The sequence below is a fragment of the Saccopteryx leptura genome, chromosome 1, assembly GCF_036850995.1.
Source record: "Saccopteryx leptura isolate mSacLep1 chromosome 1, mSacLep1_pri_phased_curated, whole genome shotgun sequence".
Lineage (NCBI taxonomy): Eukaryota > Metazoa > Chordata > Mammalia > Chiroptera > Emballonuridae > Saccopteryx > Saccopteryx leptura.
In genome coordinates this window covers 46,758,163-46,785,383 of record NC_089503.1, presented here as the reverse complement: position 1 = coordinate 46,785,383, position 27,221 = coordinate 46,758,163, and the positions used below count along the sequence as shown (strand labels likewise).

General features: G+C 42.0%; 1 long non-coding RNA gene across 2 annotated transcripts; it reads right to left on the bottom strand.

Moving 5' to 3' along the window:
• Window positions 1–4,004: 4,004 nt before the first annotated feature.
• LOC136393120 (uncharacterized) lies at window positions 4,005–26,504 on the bottom strand. Of its 2 annotated transcripts, XR_010749042.1 has the most exons (4): window positions 26,372–26,504; window positions 12,740–12,900; window positions 4,930–4,988; window positions 4,005–4,235 (listed from the first exon to the last, which is right to left on the bottom strand). It is a non-coding gene; the product is annotated as an uncharacterized lncRNA (long non-coding RNA). The 2 variants fall into 2 exon arrangements; XR_010749043.1 differs by lacking the exon at window positions 4,930–4,988.
• Window positions 26,505–27,221: the final 717 nt, after the last annotated feature.

Sequence of the window (27,221 nt, the reverse complement as noted above, 5' to 3'; positions counted from 1 at the left end):
ACCGTTTAAGATATTTTTCGTGTACAATTCAGTGGCATTTTGTACATACACATTGTCATGCAGTCATCTCCCCCATTTATCTTCGGAACTTTACCATCATCCCAAACTGAAACTCTGCACCTATTAAACAGTAACTCACCATTCTTTCTCCCAGTCGACCCTTTATTCTACTTTTTTAAAAAAATATTTTAAAATTGATTTTAGAGAGAGAGGAAAGGAGAGAGAGAGAGAGAGAAACATCAATTTGTTGTTCCACTTGTTTATGCATTCACTGGCTGATTCTTGTATGTGCCCTGACCGGGGATGGGACTTGCAACCTTGGCATATCAGGACGATGCTCTAACTAACTGCGCTAACCAGCCAGGACTTCTTTTCTACTTTCTATCTCTATAAATTTGCTTAGTCTCAGTACCTTATATAAGTAGAATTCTATATATTTGTCCTTTTCTGTCTGTTTTATTTTACTTTGCATAATGTTTTCAAGGTTTCATCCATGTTGTAGTATATATCAGATTTTATATTATTCTATTGCATGCACACATTACATTTTGTTTGTCCATTTATCCATCGATGAACAATGGGGTTTCATTAGGGTTTGACGCTTCCATAATTTTATCCTATATTGTGGCTTCTGTTTCTGCTTTGGCTCTCTCTATTTCTTGCCTCTGGGGATAAAATGCATCGTTGTACTAGAACAAATATCTGTGATCCACGTGATATTTAACATTTCTTTTAGTAAGTCAATACATTGGCACTCTAGTGTCTACTTCAGGCTTTTGTTAATTTAGAGAAAGGACAGACTCTCACAGCCTGACACCACAAAGTATTGACAAGGCTGAGTGTCCAGGTCTTGAAGCTGAGGACCCACAAAGTCCACACTGAGTCAAAGAGATACACAGTTTCAGATACAGGGGATTCCCCATGGTTGATAAGTACATGCATGTTTTGTGGGCAGCTTTTTGTTTATATCACATTCATTTCCATAAATATAACAGATTCTTTGTATACTTAGCTGCTATTTGTCCAACACTTACTATGTGTCTGGCGCCACACTAGGTGCTTTTCAAATAGTATCTTATTTTCTCCTAATAACAAGTCTGTAAAAATAAATGTTATTAACCCACCCCATTTAACAGATGAAAGATTAAATAATTTTCCCAAGATCACACAGCTAGTATCAGATGGCTACCTGCTATTTTATCAGGTAATGGTACCATAATTAACTGTTGACTATTTTCATTGAGTATAACTTTCTGTTACTTAAAATAGCTCTTTTAAAGAACAACTTGTGCAATAGCTATATCTTTCTTTGGTGTTAGTTCCTTAGAATGTACTTCCAGGAATACTATTACTATATCAAACAGTTTGAATATTTTTGTGGCTCTTGATGGCTAAAGTATTTTCCAAAAGATCAACAAAGACAGCCATTCCCAGATTTCATGCAGAAGGTCTAGGGTTGATGAAACTGCAAATCAAGGAGGCAAATGCTGTTTTTTTGTTTATTTTGCTTTAATTCAAGATCCTCAGCCTGACTAAAATCTCCAGTTAGTCCCATGATGCCAGGTCCTATCTGCCTCTGGTAATGTCCGTGTCCCTCCACCTCCACCCCGCCCCAGACATATTTTTCTCCTGTACCTCTCTTTTCCCAAACACCTACCCAACCTCACCTTCAACAAGCATCCTTTTATTGTTGGGGCTCATAACAGTTATTTAAAAAAAATAAAAAGCCTTCATATTAATTCACACCAAGCTATGAAGGAGGGATTACAACAGCCAGTGGTAATTAGTAACTGGTTTTTAAGTTACAGTGCCTGGGAAGTTTGTTTCAAAAAATAATGGGACAGGTGCTCACAGCGGTAAGTATGAGGATGTTCCTGGAGGCGCTGTTTACAACCGAGTTGGTCAGGCAACATAAATGTTCAACAACACTCGATTGTTAAATAAATTCAGTTAAGCCATACAACAGAATGCCATAGCACTATTTAAAATGACAGTGTATGTTCACAGTGGCCAAGACATGGAAACAACCAAAAAGCCCTTCAATAGAAGACTGGATAAAGAAGATGTGGCACATATACACTATGGAATACTACTCAGCCATAAGAAATGATGACATCAGATCATTTACAGCAAAATGGTGGGATCTTGATAACATTATAAGGAGTGAAATAAGTAAATCAGAAAAAAACAAGAACTACATGATTCCATACATTGGTGGAACATAAAAATGAGACTAAGAGACATGGACAAGAGTGTGGTGGTTACCAAGGGTGGGGGGAGGGAGGACATGGGAGGGAGGGAGGGAGAGAGTTAGGGGGAGGGGGAGGGGCACAGAGAACTAGATAGAGGGTGGCGGAGGACAGTCTGACTTTGGGCGAGGGGTTTGCAACATAATTTAATGACAAAATAACCTAGACATGTTTTCTTTGAATATATGTACCCTGATTTATTAATGTCATCCCATTACCATTAATAAAAAATTTATTATAAAAAAAATAATAATAATAAAAATAAATAAATAAAATGACAGTGTAGATGCATATTATTGTCTAGAAATAGTAGTATTAAAAGGGGGAGGGGCAAATTGCACATTTAATATAATCACAATGTGGGAAAGGAATGTGGGAAAGGTACGTGTGTATACGAATATAAGTAATTCTGTGTGTGGATATACAATGTCACGTGTTATTTAAAAAGAAAAACCCAAACACTGGAAAGGTAAACACCAAAATGTTTTCTTTGAGAAAGTGACAGTGAGGTTTTTCTGTTTTTGTTTGTTTGTTTTTACTTAAACCTATCTTTTTATTAACATGAATTTTTTACGTCATTTAAAAATATCTGGGAGAGAGTGTTTAAATGGCACCGCCTTGGGAAGGATGAGCATGAAGGGATTATTTTAAACGACGTGGCCGGTGGTGGGAGAGAAGGTGGAGGCTGGAGCGTGGGGCCCTCCAATCCACAGCCTTGGAATTGGCCACGCCCCTGCTCCGTGCGCTGAAGGAAATAAGGTCTCATGATAATTTGCTCCTCTCGGAATGGCTATAAAAAGCAAGTTGATTTAAGATTTTTATGAATCCCTACCTACTCTAATATATGCTGAACATTTCTGTTGTGTACTTTTGTTAAAAATGCCTTCTAAATGAGCTGGTGCCCATATGCCCCAGGAACCTATAATGTGGCTAGGTAGGCCAGCACAAGCCATGTGTCTTTAATTCACTTCCATGGGTTCCAATGAGCTTAGTTGACTACAGCAGCTTCCCAGTCCCAACCATGCTGCTGCACCAAAGAATGATGGGAGAGTCGGAGGAGTCTTTCAGAGCTTACCAGTTTACTACGCGCTTGTTTTAAACACGGTTTGGGTTTCAGGTTCTGTGTGTTTTCTTTTGTTTTTCTCATATGACCAGGGTTGGAGCAGAGGCCATTTGGCACAAGGTTAAGAACATGGGTCAAAGTCACAGAAAGTCGGGTTTGAATCTCAGTCGTGGAACTTACTAGCTGGGTGATCCTGGACAATTTCCTGAATCTGTTTCAGCCTGTTTCCTTGGAATGGGAACAATAAGACCTCGTCTCATAGAGTCAGCGTGACGATTGATTAGGATAGGGACTGAAAAAACCAGCCATAGTCCCTGGCACATAGTAAGCGCTCAGTAAATATTCCTGTTCTTGCTCTAGTTTTTTACTTATTATTGACTTATTAACAAGGAATTATGCCAGGGTGAGATGAGTGTGTGATGGATGAAGGTTAGGGTTCTATAGGAAAACATGCCAGGAATGTGGCAGAGTCTGAGAACAGGAAAAAGTGACATCATCAAAATTAGGATTTGAAGAATTGGTAGGGAAGGTCGGTGAAAAAGAAAGGTTGTGGGGGGGAAAGGGGTAAAGTTCACAGAAGTATAAATGTTCAGAAAGCAGGAATGACAAGTTCCTGAACTTATGTTCATTAACAACTCTATGCAGCAGATGTTACTATAATTCACATTTTAACCTGGAGAAACCAGACATAGAGGGGTTAATTCAATTTCCTCTTATCACACATCTAGTAAATGATGGCACCATTCTGCCTTAGTGTGAAGAAACCCTCCAAAGCCTCTTCACACTAAGCTGATCCCTGTGGCATCCCATGGATGGTGGCCTTTGCTCTGTAATCTCCTTTATTTAAGAAGCACAGACTAGGTGAGCCTCTAATGACACAAAGATGATGAAGATATGATCACTGTCCTCAGGGAATCCATAGCCTGACAAAAGAGAAAAAATATTTTGATAAGCCATAATGCCAAACAGAATCTGGTAATTAATGAGTACAGTTTAGGAACATCTTCACAGACTTCAAGGATAAACCCACTTGAGAGAGAAGGAACATTTTGCTAGTTGTTGAATGGTCAGAAGGAGCAGTCCAAATGGAATGAACGGTCAGGACACAAGAGTGGTGTTAGTACAGGCACGGTGTAGTGTGGGCATGATGACTACATCGTCATGGCTGGGGATTAGAAAGAGATGACCAGAGTGAAACAAGAGGCTAGAAAGACAGCATAGGGCTACGTCGTGCAGGATCCCGCATGCCAGGCAGTGGGGAGCCCTTAAAGGTTGTTAAAGAAGCAAGGGACCTGGTTGGTCCTGGATTTAGGAAGACCTCAAAACATACAGCTTGAGCTAATGAATGGAATGTGGGGGGTGCAGGTAGAAAAGATGTCACCGAGGTACAATGGTCAGGACTCAGGGTTTGGATGCAGAAGTGAGAGAGGAAGAACCAAAATAACTCCATGCCTCTATTTCTTCTCCCTTCGCAGTATGACACATGAACTTCATTTGTGTTCTAGGTGTATGCTCACAGACCTTTGGAAATTCTGCTCTGGATGACAGGCAAGAGGGGTCGGGCCAGACTGCACAGGAAAATAGGAAGAGAACCACAGTCGTCTCCCTGACACCCACCTAATCCTCTTTGCGCAGGTCCTGTTGCTCGGCTTCTTTATACTCATCACTGTGCTTAGCTTGTGTGGAACAAAGAGCAGGAGAAAAGTGATTCATAATTAGTATTTTCTGTCCTGAAAGCATCGCTCCCTTTGTACTCTAAGACACATGGCAACTTTTCAATAAATAATTTTTAATGGTTTGGTGATTGGGTTGTTGGTTGATGGAAGGGATTAACAAATTTTTTAGTAAGCTTCTATGAATTTTTGAGATTTCTTAACATTAATTCACTTAATATACTTTCCTTAAAAATGGAGTTTCCCCAATTTCATCATTATAATGGCAGAAGAATACACACATTATGCTGAATTTCCCCAGGTCAAGACCACCAGATAAATAGAAAGTTTTCGACAATCTGCCCAAGACTATAAAGTGAATCATTGGACAAATCTGAGATAAAAACTCAAGTTCATCACACATTATCCTATATCCAGGTTAATAAACTGTTCTCCACAAACTATTCATACTTTAACCTGCTGTCTATAAGACTGAGATTCCCACTGGGGAAAAATTATCATTGTGAAAGAGCACCCCTCCTCTAAAAAGCCTATGATGGCCCTGACTGATGGCTCACTGGATAGAGCATTGGCCCAGTGTATGGACGTCCTGGGTTTGATTCCCGGTCAGGGCACACAGGAGAAGCAATCATCTGCTTCTCCTCTCCCCTGCTTTGATTGGTTCGAGTTGTGATCCTAGGCACTGGAGTGCATCAGCCTCAGGCACTAAAAATAGCTCGGTATTCCAGCATCGGCCCAAGATGGGGTTGCCGGGTGGATCCCAATCAGAACGCATGTAGGAGTCTGCCTCACTATTTCCCCTCCTTTCACCTAAAAAGAAAATTTTTTTAAGCCTGTGAAAACATCCTTGAGGTAGAAATTCACTTTCTATACTTTATCTAACTTCTTAGATCACTTAGTGTTTCTTCCATTCCAATTTTATTTAACAGGAGCACAGACAGATTTTTAAACTTTCACTTTTTGATTAAATTGAACAGTCACTAGCAATTCAATTCTAGAAATAATCATTTCTGGAGTCAGAGATAAATATCTCCCCACCATATTTCAGAATGCTTAAGGCTTATCTTTGAGCAAGAGGTATAGAGGAGTGCTTTTTAAACTTTAATGCACCTAGGAGTCTCATTAAAAAGCAATTCTGCTTCAGTGGATCTGAAGTGGGCCTGAGGCTCTGCATTTTTAACTAGCTCCCAGGTACTGCCAAGGCTGCTGGTCTGTCAACCACAATTTGAGTTGTAAAGATATAGAAGGCACAGAGCAAATCATGAATCATTTCCACATTCTCCTTAAAGCATTCTGGGAAACCATTGAGGCAGCTTGGTGTCTGGGGGAAAGGACAAGAGCTTTATAGTTAGATAGATTCAAGTTCAAATCTCAGTTCCTCCACTTACTAGCTTCTTTCAATCTCAATTTCAACTGTTGGAATTAAATTAGACAATGCACACAAAGAACGTAGTACAGTGCCCGACAGAGAAATTGACAAATGAATAGTAGCTAGCAATATTGCTTTTGAACATAATAGCAGGAAGATACATTTTGTTTTTCTATTGCCTCAACTACAGATTTTGAGGAAAAGGGTATTTGTGGTCACAAGGTGCTCATTATTATTTATTGAGCACCTGCCCTAGGCATCCCGGAACTCTCCCTCCTTCTCCATCCTCACTGCCTTGACAACCCCTTGCCCCACAGCTTGCCTGCCAGTTACCCACTTTATCTCTACTTTCTCTAGAGCAGCAGTGTGTGCTGTCAAAACCCTAAGACCCCAGAGAGAGTAACCCAAATATTGCAGGAGAGAGAACAGAGTCCTGATAGGCACTGTCATAGCTTCATGCACCATCATTCTTCTCAACCCTTCCCTAAGTGCCTACCTTGGACATGCCCCATGCTGGTGTGATTTAAGGAGAAGCAGATACCATGCTCTTAGCCATCCTTGCATTCTGCCATGTCCTTGTACCTCCACCCCATACAAGAAAGATAGAACTTTGCACTAAGTCACAGAATTGTGTTGTTTGTTTACTAGAATGTAAGTTCCTTGGAAGCTGGGGGTTTTTTGCTTATTTTTCCTACTGCTGTATCACCAGGGCTTTGCATAGTGCCTGGTACATAGTAGGTACTCAGTAAATAGTTTTTAAATGAGTGAATGAGTGCTGTTCTGCAGAGCAGCTGTGAAAGAATGTGAGGAACATCAAACACGGAATCAGAACAGTTTATGTCCCACCCTCGCCACTCTCAGCTGGTGAGATTTGTGTGTGTGACTGAGCAAGTAGTTCATGTTGTTGAACCTCAGTTTCCCCTTATGTAGACTGAGAACAATGCATACTCATCCTACAGTTAAATAAAACATTGCATATAAAAGTGCTCGACACATGGCACATGATCAGTTGTTGGAAGCTGAATATTCAGTCCTTCTCTGTACCATTTGATATTACCAGACTTTTATATTGCACAAACACTTAAAAATAGATGAAATGCAAAGATCTTTTGGAATATCTCCAAGTTAGGAAAATAGCCTTTGTTTGCCAGAGATTTAAATTATGCCTGTATATGTATAGCGACCTGAGAACGCATCTGAATCTGACATTGACAAATGCAGAGCATGTGGAAATGCCAACCACTCTGTAATAAATCTGCTCTGGAGGAGGAGAGTAACGTTGCCTGGAGATTTTTATCCACTTGAAAATGTTACCATTCTCCCAGGGAAAGCCAGAGAATGGCAGTGGGACAGTTGGATTCAAGTGTTCTGACATTTCATCACCGACTGACACCACTGATTTTAGAAGTCAGGAGAGATGGCCACATTGCTTCATATGGTGTTGAGAAAATGGCAAATTACAAAGAGAGGGAGAGAGCTGCCCAAGCCTAGCTTTTCGATGGTTTTCTGTTGTCACAGGCTGTTGCAGAAAAAAGGTTGGGTAATGAAATGTCGGTGGCCAGTAACTTTAGTTGAGAAGAACCCAAGGACCCACTTATACTATCTTTGGTGGTGGTCAAAAGGTGCCCCTACTCCAACTGCCTATTTTATTTCTCTATGAAAGACCACAATTTAATTCCTTAGCATTCAAGCTCTAGAGGAAAGGTTCAACCAGTTGATAAGTAAAATATACATGCTGGGAGTAAAATAAGAACGATCATAAGAAATGGTTTGGGGACACTAGAGGCATTCAGAAAAAGTTTCATGGGCTCCTACTGATAACAGGGAATAGGTAGTGAGAGCTCACACTGTGCCAGACGCCATCCTCAGTCCGACTTTCTTCATTGCCACACTCAATCTTGAAGCTGACACAGCTATTGTCCTCACTGTACAGGTGTGGAAACTGAGACAGAGAAGGTATGCCACTTGCTCAAGGTCACAGTGTCTGAGGCTGTGAGAACCAACGCTGTAACTCAGTGTTCTGACTCCAGGGCCCGGACTTCTGGCCTTTGTGCTCAAGGAAGCCTGACTCAAGCAAAACATCTGGAATCCAAGTTCATTTTCACCATTCTGGGCTCACGCTCCTTATATGTAAAATAAGAGGGTGCAATTAATGATATCCAAGTATCACACATCTTTAGGGAAGTGGGTTCTCAGCCCTGGTTGGATGGATCAATGGATAGATCTTTGTCCCTGCACATAGAAATCAAGGGTTCAATCACCAGTCAGGACACATACAAGAAACAACCAATGAGTGCGCAACTAAATGGATGCTTCTCATTCTGTCTCTCTCTCCCCTTGAACCTCCCCCACTTCCTCTCTCTTTGTCAAATCAATGGAAAAATTATTTAACAAGTGGATTCTCATATTTAATCATCTCTACCTATGAAGTTGAGGATATGACCTCCAATTTTATAGACATGGAAATAAAGATGCAGTTCCCCAAGGTAGTAGAGGGCAGAGAATTGTTTTTTCTGACCTCAAGTTTATGGTCTCTTCACATACGGGATCACAGCCAGCTGTGATCCCAGTTATCATTCTTTATGTAACCCATCTGTTTCTGAAATCGATGTGGATTCTGGATGGAATCTGGATTCTCTTCTGGAATCAGTTTTGTGACTCCAGACATCCTGCTTTATCTCACTCCTCCATGTCTCTCCTCCTTTCCTTCTGACCTAGACATGTTAATGAAAACTGAAATAAAAATGTATGTATTATTCTGAAGTAGCTAGAATTTTCTTCATTAGTTTCCATCTCTAGAAATCCACACTGACTCTAAGTACCTTTGGGTCAGATTTTAGTATATCTCATAGGTAAAAGAAAAGAAGTAAAAAGTATAAAAATGTATATTAAATATATTACAAAGTGTGAACAGTTGTTCTAACATCACATTGTCCAGATAACATATTATTCAAAGGTTTGTGAATGACTTTCTTAGTAAATCAACTCTTTTAAGAGTATTAAAATAAGCAAACAAAAAGAGTATTAAAATAAGCAATCTCAAATTCTCAATTCTACATCAGGAAATACCAAAATATGGGTAAAACCATATGATAAATAGTGTGTGAAATTTATTAGAATACTGTATATGGTTTAAAAAAACATATAACATTGAATCTTTGACTATTCATATTATTATATGAAAGGTGCTTTTCTTTGTCCTTTTTCTGTTTAAAACAGCTTCTTAATAGAAATTTTGAATGCCTATTCAGGTAAAAATTTGACAATGAAATCAACCTTAAATCCCAGTATGCTAACACAACTATTTTAATGTTTGTACATTCTCTTTCATCCATGGTCTACATATAGGCACAATTTATCTTTTTTTTTTTTTTTTTTTTGTATTTTTCTGAAGTTGGAAATGGGGAGGCAGTCAGAAAGACTCCTGCATGTGCCCGACCGGGATCCACCTGGCACGCCCACCAGGGGACAACGCTCTGCCCATCTGGGGCGTCGTTCTGTCGCAACCAGAGCCATTCTAGTGCCTGAGGCAGAGGCCATGGAGCCATCCTCAGAGCCTGGGCAAACTTTGCTCCAAAGGAGCCTTGGCTGCGGGAGGGGAAGAGAGAGACAGAGAGGAAGGAGAGAGGGAGGGGTGGAGAAGCAGATGGGTGCCTCTCCTGTGTGCCCTGGCCAGGAATCGAACCCAGGACTCTTGCACTCCAGGCCGAAGCTCTACCACTGAGCCAACCAGCCAGGGCCTATAGGCACAGTTTAAATATCTACTAACCTAATACTTTATAGCCTTAGATTTTCTTTTTTTACATAAGCATACACATTTTATATATTTCTTAATGGCTTTTATTATTACTATTGGTATTGACTTTATGTAAGTCCAGAGACTGATACACCATAATTTTCTAAACCATTCTCCTGCCCATTGAATTATTTTAAACTGTAATTCTTTGATTACTACTCAAGAAAAAATGTTCCCTGGGATATGTGTTTGATATTTGTATTTTGTCCTATGTAAATGTTTTTTTCATACCCTTAGGTCACTGACCCACTTATATCTTGTGGTTTGGTTTTTTTTTTAATTTGAGTTACTTTTTCATGTACATATGTAGTTGAGTACTTACTCAACTTTGATACAAATGTATTCTCAGTTCATTGTCCACCTTTTAATTTCATGTCATTATTTTACATTTTAAATGTTTCAGACTTAGTAGAGCCCATCATTTAAAAAATTCAATCCCCCCTTTACGTCAAGGCTGTGAAAGTTATCTTTCAGCAAGTGGCACCCACATATTTTATTTCTTTTGGCTCTTCTACAATTTGAGGTGGGTTAATTTGTTTGTCTGAGGTTGGATTTTGCTAAAAGTTTTAGGCTTTGACATGGCAGAGGATTAACCAGAAACTTGTTATTTTGGGTGCCTGGAGACCTTAAGAGCATTCTCAGTGATGTTATTTGACACAATATGGTCCTAGAAAGACAATTGTTTGTGTCTATAATAGAATCCAATGGATCTGGTCCCAGCCCTTGCTGCATGAAAAAGCACCTACAGGTAAAACCAGGCAGCATTGGATTCAAATCCTTACTACTTACTAGCTGTATGATTGGAGGAAACTCACTTAACCATCTGCGAGGCTCATTTTGTTCAACTGGGGATTAAATGCTTAGCATAGAGAAGCCAAAAATTAAACCCAACTTTTAAATTCTTTATTTCAATGCAATATGTAAGATTGTCTCATTTTCTTAGTGAGTCAGAAAAGGGAGTGGTTCTATATTGAATTTTTCTTGTTAATCACATTTGGCTAGTTGTACCAGAAATTAGCTACCCTGAAAAAGATGACTGGAATATGCCTGCTGTCTGTTCAGGACAAGGAGGTGGCTGTTATTCTCTGTGTATACTTAAGTCCGATCACGAATAAGAAGCCAGGATTGCCCATCAGCTATTTCTTTTCATTGCTCTGTCTCTAACCTCTTTCTCAGAAAGACAGTTAAGGATCTCTGATATCAGAGTCACAATTCTGTGCTAAGATTTTAGAAATGGGTCTTGACAAACTGTGGCACAGTGTAATAATTTTCCGGCAAGACTGTCTTCACCAGGTCCTGTTTCTCTGTCCAGCTAATTACCTTCCACAAAGGCCAGGAATACATCAAACTGACCAATGGGAAGCTTCAGCAGTGTGTGAGCAATGGGAGGGGATGACATCACTGCTTTTTCAAGTTCTGATCATATAAAACCACACAGATAGGAGAATGGGCAATAGCATTCCCAACACACATGCAACCTGCTATGGGTTGACAGACAATAAATGTTTACTATATGAACGAATGAATAAATGAAGAATGGGAGACAGTTTGTTATGTGGTCAAATAAATTTGAACTTGCTCGAATTATGTCCCTTCAAACTGGTCTCTTTACACTGGGGAAACTGAGGCAGCTCAACCAGTTCACTATCCAGTCTCCTAGAGGGAGATTCAGATATTAGAATCACAGGCTATTGCCCCAGAAATTGGTACTTGGTAATAAGAATTTAAACCCCTGAAACTAAAGCTATTAAAACTCAACATTTACAGGAGAGGAGAAGAGAGGAGAGGAGAGGAGAGGAGAGGAGAGGAGAGGAGAGGAGAGGAGAGGAGAGGAGAGAGGAGATACTAGCAAAGCAACCCATCCTGGGAGTCTGCTCTCCACCTCCAGTCTGCCTCTAGAACAGTCCACTGGAGTTAGCATTCTAAAATAGCAGTCTGATTGAAATGAAACGACTCCGCCTCACCTATGCAGTCAAGGGGGAAGTAACATTCACCGAGAGCCTGCAGCGTGCTGTGACTGTGGGAGGACTTTATATCTCACCTTGTTGCATCCTAACAACACGCCTGTGAGGTGTGCAGTATGTCCACATTTTATAAACTTGGATGCTGAGACTCAGAGGGGTAAAGTAACTTATTCTCAGTCAATAAGTAATTGACTTATAGCCAATAAGTAATGGAACTTAGATTCAAAATCAGATTTGACTCGCTCCAAACCCCTAGGTCGTTTCTCCTTATACCACATCACCAGAAATCATTTTCATTACAGCACATGGTCCAGAAGCCTCTGGAGGGCTCTGGACCTTTCTGAGATGACTGCAGCCCACATGTAGCCTCATCGACCTTACCCACGCACCCTCTCTCTCAGAGCTCCTGCCACACCAGCCATGTTTTCCCAGAACACAGAACTTTTGCAGTGCTATTTTTCTCTTTTGTTTATATACCTCCCCCTTTCTCCGCCCAGCAAACTTCTATTCATCCTTCAAGACCCACCTCAAATATCCTCTCCATGCGAACGTTCCTCTGATCACTGCCCACCACTAGGCAGTTGGTGGCCATCTGTCCAGGTTGTCCATTTCCCTTTGTACCTACCTCCACTGCTCCAAGCAACTCTCTGGTTGCTTCCTGTCTGGTATCCCTTTTGCCATGATTCCATGTTTAAGAATCCATTGCAGGCAGATTCCGTGTGCTGCCAGTCCCTTCAGCTAGCAGATGCCACCCCCTCTCTGTGGAAAACACTCGCACAGCATTCCCTACAATGAAATCAGGCAATTGTTTTAAAACGAAATCCTTGCTGGGTGGAATTAACCATCAAGTGAGCTGTGGTTCTGTTTGCAATGCAATATGGACTATGTGGTGACTCCTCTGGTTTTGCACAAGGCACCACATTCCTTACTTTTTTAAAAATTATGACTCAGTGGCATCCATGAAATGTATGGGCTATAGAGCCTTGACATTAAATTAGCCACACACTGTTCCTGCTCCTCCCACTCCTATTCTATGAATAGTAGACTATGCAGAGAGCAGAATGTATGATTCAAATATGATACCACCTTACCAGGGAGGCTGAAACTCAAGATTATGCTATAGCTGGCTGACAGGTTGTGATCCACACACAGAAATGGCATCAATCATTTTCTGCTGAGCTTATACTTTTGGCTAGAATATTGTGTTGCCATCTGCACACCTGATTGAGCTGATCATGAAAATAACAACTGTAATTACTAATATAATAACAAACTGCTGTTGTTAATTGCTCATTATGTTCCCGGCAATTTTCATATGCTTTGTCATGCCACTCTCACCACAAGCTTGCAAATGTATGGCTTTGTGGTTAAAAACAAGTGCCGGAGTCAGACAGATGTGGGTTTAAATCCCAACTCTTCATTTCCTAGCTGTGTGACCCAAGGCAATTCATTCAACCTGTTTAAGCTACATAATCCTCATGTATCTAAAGTGAGGGTAATAAATATATACCTCCTTGAATTGTGAGGACTACATTCACCACAGCACAGAAGGAGCTATTTAGCATCTTATTATCCCTATTATGCTGGATGAAGAAACTGAGGCTCAGAGAGATTAAGAAACTGAGGCTCAGAGAGATTAAGCAGCATGCCCATGGTTACACAGCTAATTAGTAGCAAAGCTGGGATTTGAACCCAGACTTGTCTGTTTCAAAAGCAGCACAGCAATACTGTACAGTGGTTAAGAGTACAGCTGTCTGGGTTCAGCTTCTGGCTCTGCTACTTACCAAGATTTGCGATCATAAGAAAGTTATTTATCCTCTTCTCTGTGTCTCAATCTCCCCATTAGGAAAGTGGCTGTGATGGGCTTGTTGTGATAGCTAATGTGTTAGCATGTGAACAGCTCTTAGGTTCTTTGGTGCCTGGAACAGTAAATGCTCTATATGTGTTTGCCATTATAATGACTTTCTTATTATTCCAAACCTTGGAACTGGTTGGACTCCTGTTGCAATAGTGGAAATTTGGGCTGTTGCTCTGGACAGTTCAGTTCTTCCTACTTTTCTAAAAATATTTCTCAGGTTTCTAAATCTCCAACAGGATAAAAACTCCCAGTTTTTCAGCTGCTCCTAATGACATTGCTGTAAAAATGGTTTCCTTCACTGCGTGCTCAGGTCTCTTCACCCTCTAGGCCAAGGTTGCTCAAGCTTCGCATGAACAACATTTGGCCTGGACAACTTTGTTGCAGAGAGTGAGGTACTACTGGCTGTCCTGTGCAGTGTAGGGTGTCTAGCAGAATACCTGGATTCTACCCACTAGAGGTCAGTAGCGTCCCCTCCCAACGTGACAACCAAAAATATCTACAGACATTGCCAAATGCCCCTTGAAGGTCAAAATCACTTCTAGCTGTGAACTCAGCAGTTAGAGTCTATCCCCAACCTCCTCCCCCAAAAACTGACAAAATTTTGGGGAGATAGTCTGGGATCTGGATGTGCCATGCTGACCATCTTTAAAAGTTGCTGCCAGTCACTTTAGTTCCTTGGACAGCTTGTTCTTGGACAGAACTTGCTGAGTCCTAAGACCCTAAGTCTTTGTCATGGCTGCTGCTGCCTGTGCAGATGGATTTTGGCCTTACGTGCATCTCTCCCTGAGAAATTGCTCAGTGTCCCAGCCTGTATATGATCACCAAGATAATCCTTTCTAAAACCACTTTCCCCAAGCCCGGAAGTGGCCACCATCTCTGGTCTCCATACTCGCTCATGTTCAAGGTCTGGTTCAAATGCCACAGCCTTAGGAAGTCCTCCCAATCCTTCATTAACAGCCCTCTCTCCCATCTCTGGCTTACTGTGCTTTGTTTGCATCCATGGGCTGTTTCTCCCAAAAGATTGTCAGCTCTTTGAGAACAGGGGCTTACTCAGGGAATCCTGCAGTTTCATTGGTCTGCTTAGTGCCAAATCTGTCCCAGTGAATGTTATTTAAATGGAGTTATGTTCTGGCCTTTTAATAAACCCTTCAACATCTTCTTGGGTCCTAGCACATCAACACTCAACGATTTGCCTTGGCATTCAACACCTTCCACACAATGTCTTCACTTACCCATCCAACTAGTCTCTAGATACATTCTTCAATTTAGGCAGCTCATGGCTTCTGCCCAGAAACAAGTCTGTCTTCTAATTCACAAACACCTGCTTCCCTAACCTGAAACACCTATCTCATCTTCAGATCCTACTTATCCTCTCAGGCATGGCTCAGCTCATATTTAGTTGCTTCAAATCCATTTTGGAATGAGACAGGAAATAAAACACAAACCCTGTTTTCATAGCAGTGCCTTTCATTTATTCTCTAAGGCAGAATATTGGAGTGGTTGATGCAGGCTAACCAATCAGATGGACATGGGTTCAAACCTCCCCTCTGAAGATTTCATAACACAGTGACTTCGAGGCAATTACTTCACCTTACTACCTCAGTTTCCTCATCCTTAATTAGTATTATACAAAGTGCCTGTCGCATAAGGTAGTTGAAAAGAATGACATAATGCATATAAAGCATTCATCCTAGAGGTCAGCCCGTGGTAAACAGTCCACAAACATCAGCTGTTACCAGCTCTTTACTGACCAGTCCACCTCCTACAGGTCTCCCTTCTGAATTCCTGCAGTCCATTGACTTTGTGTTATCTCATGTATCCTTCCATTGTATGTTGCCCTATATTGTTCACTTGCATGGAGTTAGGACTTAGTTGTGCCTCTCTAAACAGACTGCTTAAATATTCTGGAGCCAGCAATTTATTCATTTGATGAATATGTGTAGTGTAGTCACCATGTGCATGGGGCTGGGCAGTGTGAATGGAAAGCACAGATATACTGCTTGGACCCTGATCTCTAGGAATTACAATTTAATGAGGAAGATAATATGTGTCCAATAAAGAGTTATAGCCATGTTAAAACGAGCAGTGGCATTTGAAAAGATGGATGAGTCCAAAGGCTAGAAGAATCCGTTTTGCCTGAGGTACTCAGGAAAGGGTTGGGAAATCTAGATCTTACTAAGATACATAGAGAAGAGTCAAAAGGTGCTTTATTGGAAGACGGAACACTTTGGACAGAAGCTTGGACGCTGGAGGGCAAGGAGGTTATATGGGGACCTGAGTAGTACAGTGTGACTTTTGCTTGGGGTATATGAAAGGCAGCAATGGGAGATAAAGTTGGAAGGCAAGAGGGGCCTTGAATACAAGACTGAAGAAGTTGTCTTTCATTAATATGGTGCAGAGAGCAACTGAAGGTTTGAGGAAGGCAGTGGCTGGCTCAAATTTGTGCAACTGGAAGCTAAATCCAGAAGGATACAAGAAGATCATTTGTTATGGGGGAATACATTAGATAACACATAGGATACAGAGACTACAATGATGATTCAGATATACGATGAAGGGGGCTAATGTAGAAAAGTCGCTATGAGAATAGGAGAGGACAATGGATGGGGGTTAGATCCTGCGAATGTGGGGAAGACTTGGGTTTCTGGGTGGTCTTCACCCCGTCCCCTATGGTCTATTCTTCACACAGCAGTCAGAGGGACCCTTGATTTTTATATGTAAGATCATGTCACTTTTCTAAGCAAAACCCTCCAAAGGTTTCTCCTCACACTTAGAATTAAAATTTAATCCCCTACCCACACCTTGCTTACAGTATAGTCTGTAGCTGAAGTGCTCTCTCTCAGGCCTCATCTAGGAACTTTCAACCGGTCACGTGATGCATCCCAACTTCTGGCCTTTTTCGTGCTCCTCAAGCTTGCTGCTCCCTGGGCTTTCTTGGCATTTGCTGTTCTCTGTGCCTGGTACAGTCTTTGCCCAAATTACTCTGGCCTCTGTTCAAATCTGCTTTCTCAAAGAGACCTTCTCTGATAAAATTAGCAGCATTCCCACTTTCTGTCTGCTTTCTTTTTATTTAGAGCACTGATCATTTACTAACTGGTACTATAATATCCATTGATGCGTCTGTCTTCTGTTGGTCGTCCTTACTAGAATGCAAGTTGCATCAGTTTTGGTTCCTGCTGTATCCTCAGAATAAGTGAATAATGAAGGAAAGTCAAGAAAACACCAGCATTTCCAGTCCGGGAAAATGGAAGGCCAGTAGAGATGCCATTGACCAAGATAGGAAATATGGGAAAAAGAAGAATATTGAAAAGGAAGATGAGTTTGGTTTCCAACATTTACATTTGTAGTACCAGCAACAAACCCCAGTAGATAATCTTAGTTAGTTTGGAAAAAGACTGGAATTTGGGAAGATGTTTTGAGTCAACAATTAACTACAGAGAGGTGATTACTCAGCCATGCGTCTGGATGGCTAAGGGAAGGCCGAGCACCAAATGCCCATTTCTGAGGCATATCTACTGTGAGGAAACAGGCAGAGGAAGAGAGGTGTTCAGTAGCTGCCCATTGCTCTTGGGAGTAAATCCCAAACCCAGCCCAGGCCCTACAAGATCCCTGCACCATCTGCCCTTTGCTCATGGTTCCAACCTCACCTCCCCATCACCTTGTTCCCTGCACTCCACCTGCATCAAGCTGTTTCTTGAATTTGCCAAGCTCCTTCTCACGCAGAGAGGAACACTCACAGTTCCTCTTCCTTTTCTTGGACGCTACCCTCCAATCTCTCCACCCCTCACCCAGCTCTTACTCATCCTGCTGATCTCAGCTTACATATTACTTCCTCAATTTTTCTTCCTTGGCTTCTCCTCTCCCACTATTCCTCCCCATTACAAGCTTTTGTTACACTCTGTAAATATGTAAACATATCCACAGAGAGAGCAAGTAGCCGATACAGAGAATATATCTAACTGTTTGTCTGATGTCTGTCCTCTTACACCACACACTTCAGGGGTCACTTGGCCAGGGGGGATGCCTGTGTTGTTCACCACTGTACCCACATCACTTAGCACAGTTGTGGTACATCATAGATGCTCAATAAGTGAATGAACTGAAGTAGCAGCAAAAGAAGACAAGAACCAAAACATACAGTGACATGAAGGCAAGGTGGATTTTCCTAGGAGAAGCATTGTCATCGTCCAGAGCAACAGCTGAATGTGACAGCTAAGGCCCAGGGAAAGCCAATGAGCCAAGGGCCTCGATTACTGTGGCTCTAGGAACTTGATTTAACTACAGTGATGAGGGAGGGAGAAGAGGTGACAAGGTCTGACAGCACCGGGAGAGAGGGTGGGAGAGAGAGAATCGGCCACTGAGACTGCTCTTTCAAGGGATTTGGCAGTAAAATTAACAAGAGGAGAGAGGATGGAGGCTGAGGTTAACAGAGTCACAAGAAAGATTTGGGGGGTAAAGGAGAATGTGACGTTTTTATAAGTCAAGAGACAACATTTAGTCAAAGGGAAGGAGAAAATATTTATGAATAAGTAGGAGGTGATTGATGGAACAAAGCACCAGAGGGGAAAGGGAATGAGATTGGGGGCTCAGGGGAGAAATCGGAGGTGTCAGTGGTGGGAAGAGAACTCAGAAAATCTAGGCAGATGCCTCAGGCCACCCAGGCATTGGGCCATTTAATCCTCTTTACAAATCCCTTTGAGGCAGGTGTTATTATTACCCCCAACTATGGGTGGAGAAAGTAGGACTTGGAACATTAAATAAATTATTCCAGGACACAAAATGACTTGATATCTGCGCTGATTTCAAGCCCAAGGTTGTCAGTTTCCAAGCCCACTTTTTCTGTTATACTCCATAAGCACCCCAAAGGATGAATGGGAAGAGGTTTGCCCCTCTGAGATGAAAACGAGGGAAATGTGGAGGAAGGCGGGGCAGCTGAGAGAGCTCAGGCGAGATGCCCTGCCCTCCCTAGTCAAGGAGGAGGCAAAGGCATCTTTGGAAAGTGGAGTTTGGCTCCAGGAGCTTGAAAGGTTTAGAAGCAATGCTACAAAGTGGAAGAGGAAGCCAGTTGGCGGCGATGAGAGGGTGGCTGAGCAGCAGCGAGCAGCAGGGAGGGTCCTTCTGAAGCTGAGCCAGATGAATTTGTACCAGATCCAAACAGCCTGATTTCCTGAACTTGTCCAGCACTGGGGAGGCTGGGGAGGGGCAGAGACAATAGAAAGGGTTTGTCCAGGCCTAGTAATTAACCGGGGGGGGGGGGGACCCCCGCACATAGAGGCTGCCGGAGGAAGGCAAGCAAGCTAGACAAGAAAGGGGCATCTTTGCAATGACTAAATCAGAAGTCAGTCCTGATGTTAGGAGAGGAAGGATATTCGATTGTGAAAGTAGAGGTTTTGAGGCCAAAGTACTGAAAGGGTCTCTAATACAAGAGTGGGAGTTTTTAAGGGAGATGAGGGAAGCTAGAGAGGTGAAGACTGTGAGCCTGGCTCTAAAATTTTTAAGGAGTCTACGGCCATACCACCCTGAACACACCCGATCTTGTCTAAAAAAATTTTTTTTTTTTTTGGTATTTTTCTGAAGCTGGAAACGGGGAGAGACAGTCAGACAGACTCCCGCATGCGCCCGACCGGGATCCACCCGGCACGCCCACCAGGGGCAACGTTCTGCCCCTCTGGGGCATCACTCTGTTGCAACCAGAGCCACTCTAGCGCCTGGGGCAGAGGCCAAGGAGCCATCCCCAGCACCCGGGCCATCTTTGCTCCAATGGAGCCTCAGCTGCGGGAGGGGAAGAGAGAGACAGAGAGAAAGGAGAGGGGGAGGGGTGGAGAAGCAGATGGGTGCTTCTCCTGTGTGCCCTGGCTGGGAATCGAACCCGGGACTTCTGCACGCCAGGCCGATGCTCTACCACTGAGCCAATGGGCCAGGGCTTGTCTAAAATTTTTAAGGAAAGAGGGGACCCACCCAGAAATCAGTAAGTCATAGCATAGGGGGAGTATTAAATGGTTCGACTCCATAGACGAGAGACCACCACAGGACAGTGGTAGAATCATGGTCCGTGAGCCAGCGAGGAAGGCATGTGTTTATTATTTTTTCAAGAAAAGGGACAGGGAGTTGGAGTGTGAGTGGCCCTAATGCACAACACTGTGAAGGGAGCAATGTTTTGACGAGGTGGTCAGACTACCTTCAGACAATGGCAGTAATAATACTTGAGGAAATTACTGACCACCCAAGGAAGCTTATTCTCAGTGAAAAAGAAGCAGCTCTTTGAGTGTAGAAGGAAGGTCAACACTAAATCTGTGGAGGAGTGAGATGACGGGGGAGGATTGAGATGATGGAAGGGGAGTGAGATGACGGGGAGGAGTGAGATGACCGGGAGGATTGAGATGATGAAAGGGAAGTGAGATGATGAGGAGGAGTGAGATGATGGAAGGGGAATGAGCTGATGGAGGGGGAGTGAGATGACGGAGGGGGAGTGACATGATGGAGGGGGAGTGAGATGATGGGGGGAGTGAGATGATGGAAGGGAAGTGAGATGATGGGGGAAGTGAGATGATGGAAGGGAAGTGAGATGATGAAAGGGGAGTGAAATGATGGAGGGGAAGTGAGATGATGGATGAGGAGGGTGATGATAGAGGGGGAGTGAGATGATGGAGGGGGAGTGAGATGACAGAGGGGGAGTGAGATGATGGAGGGGGAGTGAGATGATGGATGAGGAGGGAGATGATGGAGGGGGAGATTATGGAGGGGGAGTGAGATGATGGAGGAGGAGTGAGATGATGGAGGGGGAGTGAGATGATGGAAGGGGAGGTAGGAGTGTTGGTATTCGAGATTGTTTGTAGAATGCTGAGTTGAAATGAGAAGCAATTTACTACAAAAATAATTGTTGAGGACCTATGCACTAGACTTGAGATACAGATAAGACAGCGTTCACAACCTCAAGGAACACCAATTAACAGAGAAAATAAATTTATAGCTTTGTGGTTAATGTATAGTCAGATGGCTTGGGTTCAAATCACAGCTTTGCCACTTGGAGTGATAAGTTTTTAAAATTCTCTAAACCTCAATTTTCTCATCATTAGATGGGTATAATACAACCCACCTCACTGACTTGCTATGAAAATTAAATGAGATAACACATGAAGAGAACTTAGCACGTGCCTGGAACACAGTTCTCATTAATGTTAGCTGTTAGTATTCATTATAACACAAAAGGAGAAGTGCTGAAATACAGGCATGGTTAGGATACTTTTATTACATGAAGAATTCAGGAAAATACTTGATTATTTTAAGGTAAGGTGGTTCTTCAAATAAAACATGAAACTCAAAAGCCATAAAGCAAATGATGGTCATATTTACTGACACAAAAATGTGAAGCTTAAAAAGTGTGCACCTTCTACGTGACAAGAAATATTGTGAGGTTAAAGAGCATGCCAAACATTTGGTAAAATATATTTCACCTCTATAGCAAACAAAAGCATATGCATACTATTTAAAAAGCCACGACAGTTGTCAAATTCATAGAGACAGAAAGAGAATAGTGGTTGCCAGGGGCTGGGGGAGAGGAGGGTTGAACATTATAGTTTAATGGGTACAGAGTTTAGTTTTATAAAATGAAAAGCGTTCTGTGAATGGATGGTGGTGATGGTTGCACAACAATGTGAAGGTACTTAATGCCATGGAACGGCATGCTTAAAATGGTTAAGATGGTAATTTTTATGTTATGCGCATTTTACCACAACTTTTTAAAAAGCCATTACATAAGAGTAAAATGTGGAATTGAACATTCCATTAAGAAAATGCGCAGGGTCCCAGGTTGGTTAGCAGTGGTTCTCAAACTTTTTGAAGTCAGGGCGCATTTAAAATCCTACAAATAATTGTAGGCACACTATATACAAATTTCTGAGAAATATGTTATAATAATTAAGTCAAATATTAAAGAAAAAATATAAAGTCCAAGCGTGCTTTTATGGTAATTAAATGAAATAAATATGACAAAATTAAATTTATTCTGACATTAAAAAACATTTTTATGTTATATTTTTTGAGTTATGCTTTTTAGAATTTGTAAAAAAGAGGGGTTAAAAAATTTAAAAATGACAAAACAGTTATCTTTATATATATATATATATATATATATATATATATATATATATATATATATATATATAGATACATTCTTAGTAAGATTTAGTAAATTTAGCAGGTCCTGGCACGAATGTGTTAAGTTTTTTCATTCTTGTATTTATGAGAAACATAATGAGCCTGATGTATCCTAGCAATTTCTTCAATGTTTGGGCATCTATTTGAAAGGCAAATTCTCATTTCCTTGTCAATACATTGAAGAATTCTTCTTTTTTTACTCTTAATTGTGTTGAGGGTAGAAAATCCTAATTCACATAAACAGAATGTTGAAAATTGTAGTAAAATGTTCAAAGCTTTTTTAGATATTGCCATGTATTCTTCTTTTATAGAAATCCAAAAGGCTTCAAGAGACAATTCCTTCTGTTTAATCATCAATCCAAAACCCCCACCCTACATATCATCTTAACTTTACACCAAACAAAGGATAGAAGAAACTTGCCTCCAAGTCTTTTCGGGGAACATGGGGGGTAGTGTAAACAATCCAGCACCACAGCTTAACGGCCTTTTGCAACCTAATCGGGCAAGTGAAGTGAGGGGGTTGGGCAGACTGTCAGCTTACAGCCAATTCCCCACACTTCTGTCTCCCAAAACTCTAAACTCCAAAAACTCTGTTGTTTTTTGTTCCCTAACAGGCACATATTTCTCTGAAATACCATAGGGCGCACCTGGAAATCTTCTAGGGTGCACCAGTGCGCCCTGGCGCACACTTTGCGAACCAGTGGATTGAGCATCATCCCAAAGCGCAGAGGTTGCCATTTGATCTCCGATCAGGGCACTTACAGGAACAGCTTGATGTTCTTCTCTCTCTCTCTCTCTCTCTCTCTCTCTTTCTCTCTCTCTCCCTTCCTTTCTCGCTGAAGTCAATAAAAATAAACATTTTTTAAAAAAAGATCACTCACTATTTTTTTAAAAAAGGGAAATGAGCAATGGATATAAACAAGTTACAAACAAAGGACGTAAGAGGGGATTAAATATGAAAAACTAGTCAACTTTAACAACAACGAAAGACAATAATGTTTTTGACCAAGTAGATAACAAAGATGATACATAATGAAAATGCCCAGTCATGGCTATGAAGATTCAGACATTTTTACACAGACAGACAGACTCCTGCATGTGCCTGACCGGGATCCACCTGGCATGCCCACCAGGGGGCGATGCTTGGCCCATCCGGAGTGTTGCTCTGCTGCAACCAGAGCCATTCTAGCACGTGAGGCTGAGGCCATGGTCCTGTCCTCAGCGCTGGGGCCAACTTAGGAAAGAGAGAGGGAAAAGAGAGACAAAGAGAAAGGAAAGGGGGAAGGGTGGAGAAGCATGTGTGCCTTCTCCTGTATGCCTTGACCGGAAATCAAACCTAGGACTTCCACACGCCAGGCTGATGCTCTATTGCTGAGCCAACTGGTCAGGGCTAACAGGCACTGCTTTTATAGTAGACAATGTGTCTTTAGCTATCAAAATACAAAGTGGGATGCCATTTGCTGTAACAACTCCACATTTAAGAATATATTCCAGAGAAATAGCTACTCAAGTATATAAGGGGATTTATGTCAGTATTGCTTCTAATTTTGAAAAATAGGAGTTACCTAAGTAACCATCAAGAAACTGATTTTAAAATGATAGCACAAGCACATAATGGGCCAATATCCAGCCGCTGAAAAACTCAAGGCTGCTCTCTCTAGTCTAATGTGAAAAGAAAAATGAGAGTAATTGGAAAAATGTCACTACACAGTGTTCTTGCATGATATGCTTTTTAATTTCTAAAAGTATACAACGGTCTCTTTTTTATTGAAAAGAAAGGATGTAATGGTTATTTGCAAATGCAAACCACTCAGTGGTTCCAGAGGTCTCCTGGAACCCTGAGAATAGGAAGGAAGGATTTCATTTTTAACTTTATACACCTCCATGATGTTTGCTCAAGGTTTTTTCTAGGAGCACTTTTAAGTTTCTGTAATAAAAGAAACAAGCGGGGAAATGCGGAAGAAAAACAAGGTGTGTGGGGAGCCCAACAACAGGAGTAACCAGTAGTCTGGGAAGAGTGACACAAGGGAAATGAAGAGATGACATGTGCAAAGGTGTTGCAAGATGAACAGGATGGTGGGTAAGTGGGAAAGGGGAGGAAAGACACTCCCGGGAGGAAAGACTGGCAGCTGGGAAGCACGTTCAGAGGGAATGGAACCGGGAAGCTGGTCAGGCAGGAAAAGGTACTGAGTCAATGAAATCAACTCTCCCAAGTTCCAAGTGAAATGTTGCCTTGAAAGGCTACCTGTATTCACCCAAAAGTATTTTCTGAGCACCTACTATGTGTTGTGCGTACAATAATAAATATAACCTACAAGAATCCACTTCCTTTCTAGTTGCTTTCCATCCAATGGGAGAGGCAGACATAAAATAATAATAATAATAAAATGAAATAATTGGCAAGAGTTTTATAGAAAACCCCAACAGTGCTGAAATGGAGGATGGGGAGGCGGGGTCTAGAAAGAGCCCTCTGAGGCCGTTATGTTCAAGCTGAAAGCTGAGGGATGAGGGCACTCCTTACTGAATGAACTGGGTAGAGGGCAAGGGCTTTCTAGGCAGAGAGTGCAGCATGCAGCAACAGAGAGGAAAAGCTGCTTTAAGGATGGAAGAAGGATCGGTGCGACTATTTTCCAAAACAAGACCATGAGTTTGCCTTCTCTGGTGTCCCTTTAGAGCACCCAGCCCTGCGGAGGACCTGCTGTGCCCTCCTGTAAACACCTGTTAACTAATTTGCTTTTTGTATGACATGGCATTTAAAATGTTTTATTACAAACTAAATTTTGTACTATAAGCCTAATCCATGTAGTATTAGGAGCTCTGTGTGTGTGTAAAGAGACAGAAATTTGAAGTATAATATAGGGATGTTATCTGTTCCAATTAAACACAGATGTCAGTGCATCTAAAACCATTTTCTTTTTGACACTGAATACCCTAAGTCTCATGATGCAAACCGAATTTTACCAAAAGTCAGATTAAAATTGTGAAAAGCTACAAGGAAAGAGAGCGTTGAGCCTAACCATTGTTCGAATGCTTCTTTTAAACCTGGGGCCATGATCTGACTACCAAAGAGCATACTAACTGATGTGTAAAATTCTCCTTGGTTCAATTAAATGTTGTCAGTTTTTTAAGAGCCAAAGATAGAGCAGACACAGTGCCTGTCCTCAGGGAGCTCACAGTCGAATGGGGAAGTCTGGCACAGGACCAATCTGACAGAAGTAGTAACTGTTACAAGGAAGGGTGCTTATAGTGTACAGAAACACAGGTCAGAGCAATGGACTCAGTGAGGGGAGGGAATAGGAGACCTCCTGCCCCAAGAGGTGACATTGCGGGGCTGGGCAGGAGGTCAAGAGTAGGAGCATTGCATTCCAGATGGAAGGAGCAGCATGAATAAAGAAAGCAGAGCCCACAGTACATGGTGTTTTCAGGAAATAACTATGAGGCAAGTGTGAGAAGGTTACGGAGTGGCTGGCAATCAAGCTGAGAGTTAGGCAGAGTCAAGGAGTCAAGGGCCTTCAGTGGCTCATGAGAACTTTGGAATTTCTGCTGTAGGTATGTGAAGGGAGGGTTCCCTCCCAGGTTTTTAGGAGAAGGGAGGCGATCAGAGCAGTGTTTATTAAGATCACTCTGACTGGTACATGAAGGAAGGACCCCACCCTCACCCCAGTCTGGCCTCCGGACCACAGTAAGATTAGTGGGGGATGGAGAAAAGCACCAGTCAGCCCTCGCTCTTCCTCCACAGTGGGGCGTAGTCTGCACACCCACCTTGCCGTTTTCTCTAGGGATGAGAGGGGTCAGGAGTGAGGGTTGCTGTCCTCACCCTGACAACCCCGCTCAGGAGAGGCCTGTAGGCCCTTCACAGGCTCAGACAGGGCTGAGAACAGCTTCAGACTCCTTTTTAATTCCTATCCTTCACATACCCAGGAGAGAATCCAGCTTGGTACTGTGTTATTTCCTAAGCTGAGCTTTCTTGATTACTTCAATTTGGGAATGCCTCTGTCATTTAAAAGCTATTTTCCTGGCTTCAGATCAACAGTGGCAAACATGGACACTGGGAACAGGCCCAAAGTCCAGAACTGATTGATATCCTGTGTTGTGAGATATCAAAACACATGGATAGCCGAAGCTTTTAGAGAGCCAGGCAGTGCTGTGTGGTGGCAGTCAGTCCTTTAAGTCATCTGGGGGAAAGATGCTATAATTCCTGTACTAAGTCAATGAAGTTGAATAGAGGACCTAAAAACAAACCTCACGGACGTTCTCTTTCAGGAAGTGGTCCAAGTTGGTCTCCTGAGCTCTGGTTATCCACAGATTCTCCAGGGAAACTCAGCCATTCCAGGTCTATAATCCTCTCGCCCGATCACTGGCTTCGGCCAGTTGCAGCCCTGCCTCTCCAGACTGTCACATTATCAATTGCTTTGTTTATCTAATTGTCTGCCTGTTTTGGAAACATTCTCCTAGACTCCTGTCTGACTCATAGGTTAAGGAATATGAGTAATTCTTCTGGAACTCACTTGGAACGGGAGGGAACCCTTCCCATTTATTTCCGGTCCTAAAAAAAGACAAGATAGTTCACACAGGATGCTAATTAGTTTTCCTATTCAGCAGTGAGTATGGCCTAGCTCCGCTTGGAAAACTGCCTTTGTACTATAGCATTTAGACATCTGAACACCTCCAGCATATATTCAGAATTACAAAACGACACCAGAATATCATTTTGTTGTGATTAGTTTTCCTGCCAAAGTTGTACAGAGGAAACCCAAATGATCTCTCTTAATGAGACATGGACATTAGAAGGAATGAACAACCAGGTTTTGCCTTTACATTTTTCTTTTCACTTGTCGGGGTAGGTAACCTCTCATTGTCATCTTCCTGCTGTTTTTGGCTTGTCCTTCAAGTAGTGATGTAAACTCGCTAAAGTTCTTTCACCCCCAAATGGGTGTGGCTCCTTTGGGAGCCAGAACAGTTTGGCTCTACTTTCTTTAGCAGAGATGGTAAGAAAGTGGCTCCATAGCTCTTTGTGTCAGAGAGGACTAAACACAAGGCTCTCTAAGCCAGTTTCAGAGAGGACTAGCCCCTTCACAGAACCTGAGTATTT